Source organism: Muntiacus reevesi, chromosome 19, assembly GCF_963930625.1.
Source record: "Muntiacus reevesi chromosome 19, mMunRee1.1, whole genome shotgun sequence".
NCBI lineage: Eukaryota > Metazoa > Chordata > Mammalia > Artiodactyla > Cervidae > Muntiacus > Muntiacus reevesi.
In genome coordinates, this window is record NC_089267.1 from 9,431,900 (window position 1) to 9,450,921 (window position 19,022).

At 38.6% G+C, this 19,022-nt stretch overlaps 1 pseudogene; it reads right to left on the reverse strand.

Moving 5' to 3' along the window:
* Positions 1-5,905: 5,905 nt before the first annotated feature.
* LOC136150894 (cytochrome c oxidase subunit 5A, mitochondrial pseudogene) lies at positions 5,906-6,394 on the reverse strand (annotated as a pseudogene).
* Positions 6,395-19,022: the final 12,628 nt, after the last annotated feature.

Here is a 19,022-nt window from a genome sequence, read left to right on the forward strand (position 1 = left end):
AGATTATATATCAATTACAAGAAAAAAACTGTAAAAAACACAAACACATGAAGATTAAACAATATGTTTGTAAATAATGAAAATAAATCCAAAGGGAAATTAAAAAAAAAATCCTAGAAACAAATGACAATGAAAACATGACAACTAAAAACCTATGGGATGAAGCAAAAGCAGTTATAAGAGGGAAATTTATAGCAATACAGTCCTACCTCAAGAAAAAAGAAAAACATCAAATAGACAACCTAATTTTACACCTAAAACAACTGGGGAAAAAAAGAACAAAACACTCCAAAACTTAGAAGAAGGAAAGAAATCATAACGATCAGAGCAGAAAGAAATGCAAAAGAAATGAAAGAAACAATAGTAGAGGTTTAATAAAACTAAAAGCTGGTTCTTTGAGAAGATAAACAAAATTGACAAACCTTTAGCCAGACTCATCAAGTAAAAAAGAGATAAGAATCAAATCAACAAAATTGTAAATGAAAAAGAAGTTACAACAGACAATGCAGTAATACAAATGATTATAAGAGACTATTATGAACAACTATATGGCAATATAATGGATAACCTGGAAGCAATGGACAGATTCTTAGAGAAGTTCAATCTTTCAAGACTGAACCAGGAAGAAATAGACATTATGAACAACCCAATGATAAGCACTGAAATTGAACCTGTGATCAAAAATCTCCCCAAAAACAAAAGCCCAGGACCAGATGGCTTCAGAGGTGAATTCTACCAAACATTTAGAGAAGAGTTAATGCCTATCCTTTTAAAATGCTTTCAAGAAATTACAGAGGAAGGAACACTTCCAAACTCATTCTATGAGGCCACCATCACCCTGATATCAAAACCAGACAAAGATAACACACAAAAAGAAAACTACAGGCCAATATCACTGATGAACATAGATGTAAAAATCCTCAACAAAAGTTTAGCAAACAAAATCCAGCAACACATCAAAAAGCCCATACAGCATGAGCAACTTGGGTTTATTCCAGGGATGCAAGGATTCTTCAATATAGACAAATCAATCAATGTGATACACCATATTAACAAATTGAAGGATAAAACCATATGTTAATCTCAGATGGAGAAAAAGAGACAAAATTTAGCACCCACTTATGGTTGAAACTCTTCAAAAAATGGGCATAGAAGGACTCTACCTCAACATAGCAAAGGCCATATATGATAAGCCCACAACAAACATTATTCTCAATGGTGAAAAACATAAAGCATTTCCTGTAAGGTCAGGAACAAGACAAGGGTGTCCACTTTCACCACTATTATTCAACATAGTTTTGGAAGGCCTAGCTATAGCAATTAGAGAAGAAAAAGAAATAAAAGGAATCTGGATTGGAAAAGAAGTAAAGCTCTCACTATTTGCCAGTGACAGGATGCTCTATGTAGAAAATCCTAAAGATAGTATCAGAAAATTACTAGAGCTAATAAGTGAATTTAGGAAAGTTGCAGGATACAAAATCAATACACAGAAATCACTTGCATTTCTATATACTAACAATGAAAAACCAGAAAGAGAAATTAAGGAATCAATCCCATTCATCATTGCAACAAAAAGGATTAAATATCTAGGAATAAACCTATCTAAGGAGACAAAAGAACTATATTCAGAAAATTACAAGACACTGATGAAAGAAATCAAAGATGGCATAAACAGATAGATAGTCCACATTCCTGGGTAGGAAGGATCAATATTGTGAAAATAAGTATACTACCAAATGCAATCTACAGATTCAATGTGATCCCTATCAAATTACCAGTGGTATTTTTCACAGAACTAGAACAAAAATTTCACAATTCATATGGAAACACAAAAGACCTTGAATAGCCAAAGCAGTCTTGAGAAAGAAGAATGGAGCTGGAGGAATCAATCTTCCTGACTTCAGATTATACTACAAAGCTACAGTCATCAAGATAGTATGGTACTGGCACAAAAACAGAAATACAGACCAATGGAACAAGATAGAAAGCCCAGAAATAGACCCATGCACATATGGGTACCTTATTTTTGACAAAGGAGGCAAGAAAATACAATGGGAAAAAGACAGCCTTCAATAAGTGATGCTTGGAAAACTGGACAGCCACATGTAAAAGACTGAAATTAGAACACTTCCTAACACCATACACAAAGATAACCTCGAAATGGATGAAAGACCTAAATGTAAGACAAGAAACTGTCTTACTGTTAGAGGAAAACATAGGCAGAACACTCGATGACATAAATCAAAGCAGATCCTCTATGACCCACCTCCTAGAGTAATGGAAATAAAAACAAAAGTAAACAAGTGGGACCTGATTAAACTTAAAAGCTTTTGCACAGCAAAGGATACCATAGGCAAGGTGAAAAGACAACCCTTGTAATGAGAGAAAATAATAGCAAATGAAACAACTGAAAAAGGGTTAGTTTCCAAAATATACAAGCAGCTCATACAACTCAATGCCAGAAAAACAACCCAATCAAAAAGTAGAAAAAAGACCTAAACAGACATTTCTCCAAATAAGACATACAGATGCCTAGCAAGAACATGAAAATATGCTCAACATCCCCTATTATTAGAGAAATGCAAATCAAAACTACAATGAGATATCACCTCAAACCAGTCAGAATGGCCATCATCAAAAAGTCTATAAACGATAAATCCTGGAGAGGGTGTGGAGAGAAGGGAACCCTCTTACACTGTTGGTGGGAGTGTAATAAATTGATCCAGCCACTGTGGAAGTCTGTATGGACATTCCTTTAAAAACTTGGAACAAAACCACCATATGACCCAGTAATCCCACTCCTAGGCATATACCCTGAGGAAATCAAAATTGAAAAGGACACACATATCCCGTTGTTCATTGCAGCACTATTTACAATAGCTAGAACATGGAAGCAACCTGGATGTCCATCAACAGATGAATGGATAAAGAAGTTGTGGTACATTTACACAATGGAATATTACTCAGCCATAAAAAGGAATGCATTTGCATCAGTTCCAATGAGGTGGATGAACCTAGAACCTATTATACAGAGTGAAGTAAGTCAGGAAGAGAAAGATAAATATCATATTCTAATGCATATATATGGAATCCAAAAAAATGGTACTGAAGAATTTATTTACAGGGCATTAATGGAGAAACAGCCATAGAGAATAGACATATGGACATGGGGAGAGGGGAGGAGAGGATGAGATATATGGAAAGAGTAACATGGAAACTTACATTATCATATGTAAAATAGAGAGCCAATGGGAATTTGCTGTATGTCTCAGGAAACTCAAACAGGGGCTCTGTATCAACCTAGAGGGGTGGGATGTGGATGGAGGGAGGTTCAAAAGGGAGGGGATATATGTATACCTATGGCTGATTCATGTTCAGGTTTGACAGAAAACAGCAGAATTCTGCAAAGCAATTATCCTTCAATTAAAAAATAAATAAATTTAAAAAGTAGATGGCCAACAAGAATCTACTGTATAGCACAAGAAAGTATACTCAATATTATGAATAACCTAAAAGGGAAGATAATCTAAAAATAATATATATACATTCTTTTCAGATTATTTTATATATATTTCATATTATATATATATAATGACAAAATTACTGTGATGTCTACCTGAAGTTGATATATTAGTTTCAACATATCTATCTATCTATCTACATATATAGCTAAATCTCTGTGCTATATATCTGAAAATAACACAATATTATAAATCAACTATACTTCAATTAAAAATAAAATGAGGAATTTCCTAGTTGTCCAATGGTTAAGACTACCTGCTTCCAGTGCAGGGGGTGTAGGTTCAATTTCTGGTCAGGGAACAAAGATACCTGCATACTGTGCATGACAGCCAAAAAATTAAAAAGGAAAAAACAAAATGAGAAATAGCTCTAACCAGTGCTGGTGCTATCACGGTTGAATGAGATCCCCCAAATGGTGGCTGCCAGCATCTCATTTCCTAGGGGGACCCCACATGCCTCCGGCCTCTGCAGGACTGCCTCCAAGATCAGTAATTGAGAGTGACCCAGGCTCCTGTCAAACCATCGCATCCGTGCTGGGACTTGGGACATGTGAGATTTTGCACATGCCCTTTAAGAGCACAGTCTGTTGCCTACTGTCCTGCTCACTCAACCCCAAATCCTATGTGTTTTCAAAGCTGGACTTTCTGGGGGCTCTTTCTTCATGTTGGGAGCCCCAGGCTCCTCACTCTCAGTAAGGACGGTGATGGCTGTGGTTTCCCTCTGTTTGTGGGTTGCTGACCCAAAAAACCACATCTGCACTCCTCCTACTGGTCTTCTTGCTCCTCTGCATCTTTCTTCTAGTATTCAGGGAATAGATAGTTGCTTTGTAAGTAGTTGCGGTTTTGGTGTTACCATGAAGAAGATGAGTTCAGGGTCTTCCTACCCCATTGTCTTGATCCCCCACCAAGCAGAGCTGCAACTTTTTCATTTTAACTGAGAGCAAATGAGATACTAGCTTTTCATCAGCATATTATTGAGCTCATTTAGAAAACTCATAAATAAATCCATTTCATCTGAGTCATCTTTGACCTTGCAACATAAAAAACTTTTCCCCCATAGATCTTCTGCGAATTCCTAAATATATCCATTTAGGTTTTGTGCTAATCATTTTCATTTCTTGTTTCTTGGGCCTGGAACAACCAGTCACTTTATTTTAGGACAAAATTAGTCTTTTTTTTCCCCTTAACAGAAACAAGTCATTCATATCTCATGCCTCCCCCCCCCCATTTTTTAATTAAAAATACAAACTACTTTCCTTTCACCTTTCTAGTTTCTAGTAATTTCCTTTATATTTATTGATTACCTATCATAATACTAGGATTCTATAGCAAATGAATACATTTTATGAATATATCATTTCATAATTTGTAGGTACATTTTTTTTCATAATACAAATTTTCCATGTGACAAAATAAATATATATATCAGCAAACTCAAATATCCTTTGGCTCTGTAAAACTCAAGAAGTCAAGAATAGATAAACTTAAGTTTAGAAATCAATGTTTCAGTATTTTATGGTATTTGGAAAGGGCCTTGATGTTCAATGAATATCCATCATTTAACTTAAGTTAGTGTAACTTTTAAGATAACAAAAAAGGTTTTGAAATTATTTTTAACATATTTTATAAAACAATTATTATTGAGAAAGTTCATTTATATACTTTTATCCCATTTACATCCATTTAATTCATTTGTTTTTTAGCAAACTGTGCTTGAATTGCTCATCAAAATTTCATGAGACATTCAGGAAAGCTATCCGTCATCTTGAGTTTTTTTCCTGTAGACAAATCAGAGAAGTATGAAAAAAAACCCACACAGAGAAGCTAAAAATCTAAAAGTTGGAACATATGGCTCTTCCTAAACTTTTCTTATTGCCTTTCTTAAAATACATTCATAATTTATTTTTTATTTTATGTTTAAGTCTCATGTTGAATTTATAATTTTACAATCTTCAACATCTAATAGAGATAACATAAGCTTGTTTGACTAGTAAACCTAGGTAGAAAAATTTGCATGACTGCAGTATGTTTAATGCGGACAACTCTGAAGTCATGCCTATTTTTATTAAGCCAACAAACTTAATCTGGCCTTTTAGAAAAATTTTATTGGAGTATAGTTGATTTACAGTGTTTTGTTACTATCAGGTGTATAGTAAAGTGAATGAGTTATATGTACATATACTACTCTTTGTTTTATTTTTATTTTTTTCAGTTCAAACTCGTTTCCCTTTTATTAAAGTCCAAGTTACATTACATGGTTTGGTGCTCAACAAAGGAAAACTTGTTCGAATAAGGTAATATGTTCATCAGTATTTCCAGGTGACTGTTTACAATCAAGTAGCATTGTCAATAAGTCCTTGGGAAGCCCATCTTACCCATGGGGTTTACACTTTGTCGAGGCCCAGTTCCTCTGGAGTGGAGATTCCCATTCATTCAAAGTTGGTCTAAGCTCCTGAATGACATAGGGGTAGATTTCCTTATGAGGTCCTGCTTTGTCCTTAACAACCTCTAGGATGCGAACTGCACTAGCAAGATCATTTAAATGTCTGCATGCCAGCAAAGCAGCATCAGTGATTTTGGGTTCTGGAAGCAGGTCATAGCCAACAAGTGTGTTCACCCCTTTACGCAACTCCCAAGCATCAGTATCTGGCTTATTGAAGTATGTCACCCGGCGAGCATCAAACTCCTCGCCTGTCTCATGTGACCCATGGGAGTAGCAGCGAAGTGACTTGGACAGCGGCGGCGGGACCGGGGGCCGGAGCTGGGTGCAGGAGGCCTCGAGGGCTGGCCGGGGCCACTGCGGCTGCAGCTACAGAGCAGCGGCGGACAGCGGCGCCTAGCATGACGGCGACGGCGGCGCACAGGCTAGGGCTGAAGAGCTACTCTTTGTTTCAAAGATTCTTTTCCCATATGGACCCTTACAAGGTATTGAGTAGAGTTCCCTGTGCTTCACAGTAGGTTCTCTATGCTCCCCATTTATCCCTGCCCCTCTCATTCCCTGGTAACCATAAGTTTCTTGTCTACATCTGTGACTCTACTTCTGTCTTGTAGATAAGTTCATTTGTACCATTTTTTTGGTAAGAGTCCACATATGAGATATCATATGATATTAGTCTTTCTGTGTCTGACTATAATATGACAATCTTTGGTTCATCCGTGTCGCTGCAAATGGCATTAATTGTTCTTTTTTATGACTGAGTAATATTCCATTGTGTAAACATACACACACATATGTATCACATCTTTATTCTTTCTCCTGTTGATGGACATTGAGGTTGCTTCCATGTCTTGGCTATTGTAAATAGTGCTGCAATGAACATTGGGGTCCCTGTATCTTTTTGAATTATGGTTTTCTCAGGATGTATGCCCAGTAGTGGGATTACTGGGTCACATGATTGCTCTATTTTTAGCTTTTGAAGGAAATTCCATACTATTCTCCATAGTGGATGTACCAGTTAACATTTCCACCAACAGTGTAGGAGGGTACCCTTTTCTCTACACCCTCTCCAGCATTTATTGTTTATGGATTTTTTGATGATGGTCATTTTGACTGGTGTGAGTTGGTACCTCATTATAATTTTGACTTGCATTTCTCTAATAATTAGTGATGCTGAACATTGTTTCATGTGTTTGTTGGCCATCTGCATGTCTTCTTTGGAGAAATGTCTATTTGGACATCTTTTCTTAGGTTTGTTTGTTTTTTTGATGTTGAGTTGCATGAGTTGTCTGTATATTTTGAAGATTAATCTCTTGTCAGTAGTTTTGTTTGCAAATATTTTCTTCCATTCAGAGGATTGTCTTTTCATTTTGTTTATAGTTTTCCTTTGCTGTGCAAAAGCTTTTAAGTTTAATTTGATCCTATTTGTTTATTCTTGTTTTTATCTTCATTACTCTAGAATGTGGTTCAGAAAAGACCTCACTGTGATTTCTGTCAAGGAGTGTTCTGCTTATGTTTTCCTGAAAGAGTTTCATAGTGTTCATTCTTACATTTAGGGCTTTATTCCATTTTGAGTTTATTTTTGACTATGGTGAATCAACACGGTATATCTCTCCCTCTGTTGATGTTGTCCTTGATTCCTTTCATCAGTATCTTTTAGTTTTCTGAGTACAGGTCTTTTGCCTCCATAGGTAGATTTATTCCTAGGTATTTTATTCTATTTGTTGCGATGGTAAATGGGATTGTTTCTTTAATTTCTCTTTCTGATCTTCTGTTTTTAATGTATAGGAATGCAAGAGATTTCTGTGTATTAATTTTATATCCTATGATTTTACCAAATTCATTGATGAGCTCTAGTAGTTTTCAGTAGCATCTTTAGGGCTTTCTATGTATAGTATCATGTCATCTGCAAACAGTGATAGTTTTACTTCCTCTTTTAAATTTGTATTACTTTAATTTTTTTTCTCTGATTTCTGTGGCTAGGACTTCCAAAACTATATTGAATAATAGTGGTGAGAGTGTACATCTTTGTCTTATTACTGATTTTAGAGGAAATGCTTTCAGTTTTTGACCATTGAAAATGATGTTTGCTGTGGGTTTGTCATAGATGGCCTCTATCTTGTTGAAGTATGTTCCCTGTATGCCCACTTTCTGGAGAGCTTTTATCATAAAAGGGTGTTGAATTTTATCAAAGGTTTTCCTGTATCTGTTGAGATGATCATATGGGTTTTCTTCCCTCAATTTCATAATATGGTGTATCACATTGATTTATTTGTATATATTAAAGAATCCTTGCATCCCTGGGGTAAACCCTACTTGATGATGGTGTATAATCCTCTTGATGTACTGTTGGATTGTGTTTGCTAGGATTTTGTTGAAAATTGTTGTGTCTAAGTTCAACAGTAATGATGGCCTGTAATTTTTTTTTGGTGGATATTTTTGTCTAGTTTTGGTATCAGGGTGATGGTGGATTCATAGAATGAGCTTAGTAGTGTTCCTTCTTCTGCAATCTTTTGGAAGAATTTGAAAAGAATGAGTGTTAATCCTTATCTAAATGTTTGATAGAATTTGCCTGTGAAGCCATCTTTTCCTGAACTTTTGTTTGTTGGAAGATTATCAGTCACAGTTTCAATTTCATTGCTTGTGATCAGTCCTTTAATATTTTATATTTCTTGCTGGTTCAGTTTAGAGAAGATTGTATCTTTCTAAGAGTTTGGCCATTGCTTCCATGTTGTCCATTTTATTAGGATACAGTTGCTTGTAGTCTCTTATGATCCTTTACACTTCTGTGGTGTCAGTTTTAACTTCTTCTTTTTTATTTCTAATTTTATTGATTTGAGTCCTCTTTTTTTTCCTCAATGAGTCTGGCTAAAGGTTTATCAAATTTATCTTCTCAGAGAATGAGCTTTTAGTTTCAATGATCTTTGCTAGTCTTTCTCTGTTTCTTTTCCATTTATTTCTGCTCTGACTCTATGATTTCTTTCCTTCTACTAAATCTGGGCTTTGTTCTTCTTTCTCTTGTTGCTCTAGGCATAAGGTTGGGTTGTTTGAGATTTTTCTTAATTCTTGAGGTAAGATTATATTGATATGAACTTCCCTCTTAGAACTATTTTTTGCTGCAACCCATAGGTTTTGGGTCATTGCATTTTCATTCTCATTTGTCTCTAGGTATTTCTAAATTTCCTCTTTGATTTCTTTCATGATCCATTGGTATTTAGTAGTATATTGTTTAGCTTCCATGTGTCTATGTTTCTTTCCGTTTTCCCCGCTGTAATTGATTACTTATCTCATCGTGTTGTGGTCAGAAAAGATGCTGGATTACGATATCAATTTTCTTAAATGTATTGAGACTTGATCTGTGACCCAAGATGTGATCTATCTTGGAGAATGTTCTGTGTTGCACTTGAGTAGGAAGTTTATTCTCCTGCTTTTGGATAGATTGTCCTATAAATATTAATTAAGTCTATCTAGTCTAATGTGTCATTTAAGGCTTGTATTTTCTTATTAAGTTTCTGTTTGGATGATTTGTCCATTGGTGTAAGTGGAGTGTTAAAGTGCTACACTATTATTGTGTTACTGTTGATTTCCCCTTTTATGGCTGTTAGCATTTATCTTTTGTATTGCTGCTGCTGCTGTTGCTAAGTCGCTTCAGTCGTGTCCGACTCTGTGCCACCCCACAGACGGCAGCCCACCAGGATCCCCCGTCCCTGGGTTTCTCCAGGCAAGAATACTAGAGTGGGTTTCCTTTTCCTCCTCCAATGCATGAAAGTGAAAAGTGAAAATGAAGTCACTCAGTCGTGTCCGACTCTTAGTGACCTCATGGACTGCAGCCTATCAGGCTCCTCCATCCATGGGATTTTCCAGGCAAGAGTACTGGAGTGGGCTGCCATTGCCTTCTCCAATCTTTTGTATTGAGGTGCTTCTATGTTGGGTGCATAAATAATTCAATTGTTATATTTTCTTCTTTGATTGATCCCTTAATCATTATATAGTGTCCTTCCTTGTCTCTTGTAACAGTCTGTATTTTAAAGACTATTTTGTCTGATATGAGTATTACTACTCCAACTTCCTCTTGACTTCTATTTACATGAAATATCTTTCTCCATCCCCTCACTTTCAGTCTGTATGTGTTCCTAGTTCTGAAATGGGTCTCTTGTAGACAGCACATATAGGGGACTTGTTTTTGTATCCATTCAGCCAACCTATGTGTTTTGGCTGGAGCATTTAATCCATTTACATTTAAGTTATTATTGATATATATGTTCCTATTGCCATTTTCTTAATTGTTTTGGGAGGTCTTTTTTCTTCCCTTCCTCTCTTGTTCTCTTTTGTTTCTTGCCTGGAGAAGTTACTTTAGCAATTGTTGTAAAGGTGGTTTGGTGTTGCTACATTCTCTTAACTTTTGTTTGTCTGAAAAGCTTTTGATTTCTCTGTGGAATCTCAGCAAAAGCCTCACTGGGTAGCATATTCTTGGTTGTAGATTTTTCCCTTTCATCACTTTAAATATATCCTGCCACTCCCTTCTGGCCTGCAGAACTCCTGTTGAAAAATCAGCTGATAACCTTATGAAGATCCCCTTGTATGTTACTTATTGCTTTTCTTTTGTTGCATTTATTTATTTACTTTACTTATTATTTTTATGAACCTTGTTGCTTTTAATATTTTGTCTTTGTATTTAATTTTTGTTAATTTGATTAATGTTTGTTCTAGCATTTTCTTCCTTGGTTTAACCTGTATGGAAATCTCTACACTTCCTGGACCTGGTTGACTATTTCTTTTCCCATATTTGGGAAGTTTCTCACTATGATCTCCTTAACTATTTTCTCAGGCCCTTTCTCTTCTTCTTCTTCTGGGATCCCTATAATTCAAATGTTGGTGCAACTCATGTTGTCCCAGAGATCTCTGAGACTGTCCTCATTTCTATTCATTATGTTTCCTTTATTCTTTTTCCATGCAGAGATTTCCACCACTCTATCTTCCAAGTCATTTTTCCATTCTTCTACCTCAGTTATTTTGCTATTGGTTCCTTCTTTGCTATTGATTCCTTCTATGTTTTGCTGCTCACAAACCAGTTGCGCCCTCCCTTCTTAGGCTCTGAGCTCCCCTCTGTCCAGTCTAGTTTCGACACTGATGAGGGGCCTTCCCAGGGGGTGGGTATCTTTCCTTTTCTATAGCTCCCTCCCCAGGGCACAGGCCCTGTCCTGACTCCTTCTTTTTCTTTTTTCTTTTGTCCTATTCAGTTACATAGAGGTTTTCTTGTCTTTTTATACATCTGAGGTCTTCTGGCAGCATTCAGTAGCTGTTCTGTGTGAATCATTCCACTTGTAGATGTATTTTCAATGTTTCTGTGGAGAAAGGTGAGCTCTGCTTCACTCCTTTGCCATCTTGATCCCAACGTAAACTAGCTTTTATTTATTGAAAATTATCCCAGGCCACACAAACTTGAAAAACATTGGCATTTATTTCTATGTTTCTGAGATTTATATGAATACTTAAGCTCTTATTTTTCTTAGGACTTCTCAAGCCACTCAGTGCTAAAGAATCCACCTGCCAGGACAGGAGCCACAGATGTGGGCTCTATCTCTGGGTTGGGAAGGTCCCCCAGAGGACCCAAATACTGGGAACCTACTCTAGTATTTTTGCTGGGATAATCCCATGGAGAGAGGAGCCTGGCAGGCTCTAGTCCATAGGGTCGCAAAGAGTTGGACAAGCTTGAGCGGCTGAACACGCACTTATGAGTTAGGTATAAATAGAGAAACACATTTACTAATTTATATGAGTTGATGCTCATCTTTGCCTAATTTTTTCCCCTTCAGTCTGATCTTCCCATAAGGAACTATAGGTCATTTGTTCAGGATGTCCATGCATGTGTGCTAAGTTCCTTTAGTCATGTCCAGCTGACTCTCTGCCACCCTGTGGACTGCAGTCCACCAGGCTCCTGTGTCCAAGGGAATCTCCAGGCAAGAATACTGGAGTGGGTTGCCATTTCCTTCTCCAGGGGATCTTCCTGACCCAGGGATCGAACTGGTGTCTCTTATGTTTCCTGCATTGGCAGGCAGGTTCTTTACCACTAGCACCATGTGAGAAGCCCCTTGTTTAGGATGGCAGACCTCTAAAAAGTTGTTTGAGATGTAAAAGTTCAAATCTTGCAAGATTTCAAAGTGACTATTTCAGTGTGACTCCAGGCCAAGAAACCTTTTTATGGCTTAAAACCAACAAGGCTTTCAATGGCTTCCCTATGATCCCATGAGCCAACCCCAAAGATGATGCAAAAGATGCAGCCCTCTCAGGGTTCAGAGTTACTCCCACTGGCAGCCAAAACAAAGCTTAGGCAAAGCTCCCAGAGGACTCCTAAATGCAGTAGGATGCCAGTGGCCAATGGAGTGCCGCCATATTCTGCCCTGCCCATTCTTGGGGCCTTCACTCCAATCATTGGCAAGTGCAAAGCCCAAGAAGCTTTCAGTAAATAAAACACACATAGAGGAAAATGTCCCTGAGAGGGAAAGGATCAGTCATCTCTGGGCACCCAAAATAAAACTCACAAGAGTTGCAATGCAGAGAATTAATTATTTTTACAAATGTTTTTCTCCTGTCAATTTGACCATGGAACAGAAAAGACAAGAAGAAAACTCTTCCTTCTTGATCAGTGCTAGAGACTTGGGAGAGCTGTCTTTTTTTTTTTTTTTTTCATTTATTTTTATTAGTTGTAGGCTAATTACTTTACAATATTGTAGTGGTTTTTTTCATACATTGACTTGAATTAGCCATGGATTTACATGTGTTCCCCATCCCGATCCCCCCTCCCACCTCCCTCTCTACCCGATCCCTCTGGGTCTTCCCAGTGCACCAGGCCCGAGCACTTGTCTCATGCATCCAACCTGGGCTGGTGACTTTTAAGAATTTTTATGTTCTGCCAGCTTTGGTCAGTTCTTCCAGGACCCCTCTCCACAAGCCCTTGAGACAGTAGACATGGGGCATCCTGGGTTCTGAAGGTAGCACCCTCATTGTCCAGAAACTGTGAGGGAGGCAACATGTAGGGTCTCTGGCTGACCCTGAGAATTAAATAGGCATAAAACAGACTGGAAAGAAACAAAATTAGCAGGAAAAGAGGGAAAAACAAAGTTAATGTGTAAGTTTTATGTGACATGGCAGCCCATGATGATCTCAAAGAAGTGGCAAAACGAAGCTTTTATACTAGCTTGAACAGAGAAGCTTGTATGTGGGGATGCTAACGGAAGATCCCAATTATTTTCCCAAGGTCTGTTGGTACAGATGTCCTCAACCTCAGCTCCTCGTCTCTGGTAATAAGAATGTCTCCTTTCTACTGGTATAGGGAATACATCTTTCACAAGGGAGATTTATCTCCTTCTTTCAGGAAGAAAGGGGGCAGATTAGAGGGTCTCTCTTCTATCTGCCAGCTTTTAAGTGCCTTTAGCTTGAAATAATCCTTATGTCAAAGTGATATATTTTTAGGTGGCATATTCTGCCACCCTTTAGACTACTACACCAAAGTAACCAATAGTGGGTGATATAAATAATAAAATTTATTTGTCAAGATTCTGAAGGCTGGTGCCAGCAGATTTGGTGCTTGGTGAGAGCCCTCTTCTGGGTTGCTGACTTCTGACTTCTCATTGTATCCTTGTAGGGCAGAAAGAGAGTGGGAGAGCTCTCTGGGGTCCTTTTTACAAGGGTACTAATCCCACACTTTTTTTTTAGTTGAGGTATGATTGACATTTACATTATATGTTTTAGATATACAACATGATTCAATATATGCATATACTGTGCAATGATAATGACAATAAGTTTAGTTAACATTTATCACTATATAGTTACAACTTTTTTTGTGTATGTGATGAGATCTTCTAAGGTTTAAACTAATCCCATTCTTGAGATCGCTATTCTTATAACCTGATTTCCTCCCAAAGATCTCACTACTGAATACCATCACATTGGGAGGCTGGATTTCATTATATAAATTTTGGAGGGACACAAACATTTTACACCACACAAGGTTAAAGAGGATTTGTAGCATCTTCTTAAATAAGAAAATATCTCCCGTATGTTTTAAAGGTAAATCTTGTTCCTGTAGGTAAAAGCATGTTATATAAGCATGTCACCTCCAAAATATAAGAATTAAAATAATAGAACATTGTCAACGTTTCAAGTACAATTTCTTCTAAATATGGTGGCCCAATAGCTTGAATTAGTTGCCTCTATTTTCATAAAAAAATTAATTTATGAGCATGCAGTTGGACACTTGAAACATGTACATTATTAGTTTCTGTTTCTGAAGTGCCAAAAATAGTATGATTTGGCTTGGATGTGTATTCAGGGTTCTAAATGAAATATGAATCCCTTAAGCACAATGAACAGGGTGTTTGTGCTTTTATTCTTCTGATCATCAGAAGTTTATAGCCTCAATCTAGGAATTTGCCCACACAGATTTAGTCAGAAAAGAAGCTCATTAAAAGCTCTTGATTCTGAAGCAGAAATAGAATTAAGGGCTGCAAAGTTGAGTCCATTATTTTGCAAGGAAAGTGCTTAGAATTCTATTTAAATAGACTGCAATTAAGCTTGTGCAATTATTGTTCCCAAACTATGGTATAGTTGCTTAGAGTCTCTCTTTAACTAACCAAAAACAAATCCCTCAAATTCCAAATGAAATCCACATTCTGACACAATCTTCAATCACCTAGGTGTCAGGGCTGTTGCAGTCAAGGTGTTGTCATGCTGTAGCACTTGAGTATTTAGAAAGCAGCCATAATAAAACACTGAAACCTCGGTGTGGAGATGCTTCTGCCAGCCCTGCTGGCTACCGAGTTTAGAAGTTATCTGAGACCCAGGTCAACCTTGCTAAGTGCACACGGCACTCAGGATAAAGAACTGCTTTGGAGCAAGGGCTTCCCTGATAGCTCAGTTGGTAAAGAATCTGCCTGAAAGGCAGGAAATCCCAGTTCAATTCCTAGGTTGGGAAGATCCCCTGGAGAAGGGAAAGGCTGCCCACTCCAGTATTCTGGCCTGGAGAATTCCATGGACTATACGGTTGAGGAGTTGCAATGAGTCAGACACAACTGAACAACTTTCACTTCACTTCACTTCACTTCAGAACAAGGAGACTTGAGTAGACATCCTGGATACCCACTCACTGGTTACCTATGTGATGAATTTGACACCATCACTCACCTCCTGCTGCTGCTCCTGAAACTAAGAGATGCTATGTAGGGGTTATCACAAACCAGGTTCTGTTCAGTGCACTAAACATACTCCACACCACAACCCTACAAGGTCCGAAAAGAGAGTGAGAAACATTTTGAAAGTCATACAGCCAGTAAGTATGGACTGAATTTTGATCCAATTCCTTTTTTTTTAATTCCACAGCTAACATTCTTTCTTATATAGCTGTTCTCCACAGACGTAAAAAGGGTTGAATGGATAATAAGAATCTGTAAGTGTAAGTTATTTTAGCATTTAAAGTCTTTGTGATTGAGTTGATAGGTGTCAAACCCTTAGAACAATAACATAGTAACTGTTCTGTAAGTGTGGCTGCAGCTATGATATTGACGATAATAGTCATCATGTGGGGTGCACTCTTGGTTTCTGAATATGCACTGTCGGTGACAGTTAGATAGAATTGATTACACACATTTTTAAAGATGAGTAATCAAGTGGTGTTATACAAAAGCACAAATTGGAGAGAGAAAGAGACCTGGGTTTGAGGTCAGATGATAAATTTGGGATCAAATGATCAGGGTCCCAGTTTTGACCTCTTGCATTTTGTCACTCAAAACAAGAACTACCTGGGTGTCTTCATGAGGATTTTCAACTACACGTGAGATTCTGTTTGTAATCGGCACAACAATTTAACAATGCCGGTCAATGTTTAGAGAAAGTAATCTCTTTGGGGCCTAAGGGTTTATTGATACTGCTTTCTCTTTGTTGCTGCCAACAGAAGAAGGGGTACTTACTCAGTCTGTAACTCATGTAATGTGGCATACAAGGCCTGGGTTTAAAAAAATTGCTTCCTTTTTTCCATTTTAACAAGGGCATTTGACTATTAGTGGACAACCTCCAGTAATATATATTTAAAAATTCGTTTAGCATATTGTTTGTTGATACAGTAGAGTTCTTCAAACAATGCTTGTGCTTGATAAGAGTTGTGTGTTAGCTAGTGTTATTAATACTGCTTTTAGAGAAATTGACCAGGAGGGACACTTTATACCATTTTTGTCCTCCTTCAGAGACATATGTTGAAGCTAATCCCCAGCATGATACTATGTGGAGGTGGGACTTTGGGGAAGTGATTCGATTTGGATGGCACATTAGGGGAAGAGCCCTCATGATGGGATGGTGCCCTTGCCGGGGGATGGAGAGCTAAGCGTTTGTTTCAACATGTGAGGATACAAGAGAAGCCAGCTGGTCACAACCCTGAAGAGAACTCAACCCTGACACTGCTGTTGATCTTAGACATTGAGTCTCCATGACTGGGAGAAATAAGTGTCTGTGGTTGATAAACCACTCATTTTTACAGTATTTTGTTCAAGCAGTTCAGATGGACCAAGACAGAAGCAAATAATCCTAGCCATCTCTGCCTGCTCCAGAGACTCTTGTGATGGTGACACTTGTGAATGTGCAAGATGGTGATGGGTAGTGACCAACTTTGCGTTTCGGATGAAGGTAATGAGAACAACGCCTTTGTGGAAGTTTTGAACACCATGGACAGATGTTTATGAGTTATACAAGAGAGGCAGCCATGGTAGAGAAACAGTTCGGGTGTTGAAGGAAGGAGAAAACTGGAGAAAGAGTGGCTCAGGCTGTGCGTCCAGCAGGGTAGCCTCTGGCCAGCAGGCATGGCCGTTGAGTGCCTGTAAGGCCCTAGTGTGGACGGAGACCTGCTGTCAGTGTAAAATGACACATAGACTCAAAGTCTTAGTGCAAAATCAGAATGTGAAATATCTCATTAATTATTATTTTGATGGTGGGTTGAAGTGATCATATTTTGGATGGACTGGAGTAAATAAAATATATTTTTAAAGGTAGCTTTACTTGTTCCTTTCTACTTTTTAAATTTACTAGGAAATCTGAAATACATCCAGGATCCTAGAGATTATCATACTTGGTGAAGTAAGTCAGACAGCAAAAGACAAATATCATATGTTATCATTTGTATGTGGAATCTTAACAAATGAACTTATTTACAAAACAAAAGTAGACCAACAGACATAGAAAACAAACTTATGTTTACCAAAGGGGGAAGGAGAGGAGGAATAAACCAGGAATTTGGGATTATCGGATACAAATTATATATATAAAAGAGAAACAACAAGGACCTACTGTATAGCACAGGGAACTATACTCAATATTTTGTAATAACCTTTATGGGAAGAGAGACTGAAAAAGTGTATGTGTGTATATATATACATACATACACACACATATGCTTATATATAGCAATCACTTTGCTGTATACCCCAAACTAACACAACATTCTAAATCAACTCTGCTTCAATAAAAAACAAGCACCCACTGCTCACGTCACGCTGCTCTGGGGTGGGGGGCAGCACTGAGCTAAAGGAAAGGGACTGTGGGAAGAGCACATTAACAGACGTGGGGATGGAGGCACGGTCACAGTCCTGGGCACACACGGGCCCAGGGCCCACACAGAGCCAGCCAGCCAGGTTTTAGGGCAGTGCTTCATTCTGCACCCCCAGTGCAGGCACCAGCAGGACTGCTGCCAACCTCCCTGGAGCTGGATGGACGGAAATCAGATCATCCACTCTGGCCCATGAATCAGAACTTCTGAATAAGTCCTGGGACTTGAGATTAAATTCTTATGTTTGTCTCTCAATTAACACCCCCCCACCACCCTCTTACCCAAGGACTCTGTGAATCATACTATACCCACTCAAAATAGTTTTGAAAAGGCCCTCTAATAGCACAGGGAACTTGACTCAATACTCTGTAATGGTCTATTTGGGAAAAGAATCTAAAAAAAAAAAAAAAGGAAAGAGTGGATATACGTAAAGCTAGGGCTTCCCAGATAGCTCAGTTGGTAAAGAGACCACCTGAAATGCAGGAGGCCTGGGTTTCGATTCCTGGGTCAGGAAGATCCGCTGGAGAAGGGATAGGTTACCCACTCCAGTATTCTTGGGCTTTCCTTGTGGCTCAGCTGGTAAGGAATCCGCCTGCAATGCGGGAGACCTGGGTTCAGTCCCTGGGTTGGGAAGATCCCCTGGAGAAGGGAAAGGCTGCCCACTCCAGCATTCTGGCCTGGAGAATTCCAGGGACTATACAGTCGATGGAGTTGCAAAAAGTCGGATACGACTGGGCAACTTTCATGGATGACTGATTCGCTTTGCCGTATACCTGAACTAGCACAACACTGTAAATCAACTGTACTTCAATGATTTTTTTTTAAAAAGCCCCTCTATGACTGGTTTGTTTTTCATTGAAGTATAGATTAAAAAAAATCATTTTTTAAAAAACCCCTGTCCCCATGACCCAGCACTGTGATGGCAATTAGCATGCCCGCTATGTGTTTTTGTAGGTGGCCCTTAAATGTCTGTTGAATGCTTGCATGAATATTTGGAAACCCTGAAACAGTGAACTCAGCCGCTATATCAATGCACTCTGTGAGTGTTAGCAATTAAAGCCTTCAGTCCAAGCACTCATGAATGACCCAAGTTCCCGGGAGCACGGTTGGCCAGCTCCTGCTCCTTTGATTCCTGGCCTGCGTGGTTTCACAGAGGTTTACTGAAGGTGGTGGGGCCTCCTCCATAGCGGGTATCCCTGCTGTCTTCCCCTAAAAAGGGGCCAATTTCTGCTGTTAGGCTTATAGGTGAAATTTTGTCCATGTTATGGCAAGGGACCGCCAAAATCTTGACCCCTGCCTACCTCAGTGATTACCAAGGGAACCCCACACAAGCAACAGAGTGAAGACACATGTGTACTGGTGTCTGGACAACCCCTGGCACTCCAGAGCTGAGCCCGGATACACAGCTGGGGTGGCCGTTTTGGAAAGGGGCCTTCCCCTCATCCTGGGGACCTGGGGACCTTCAGGATAG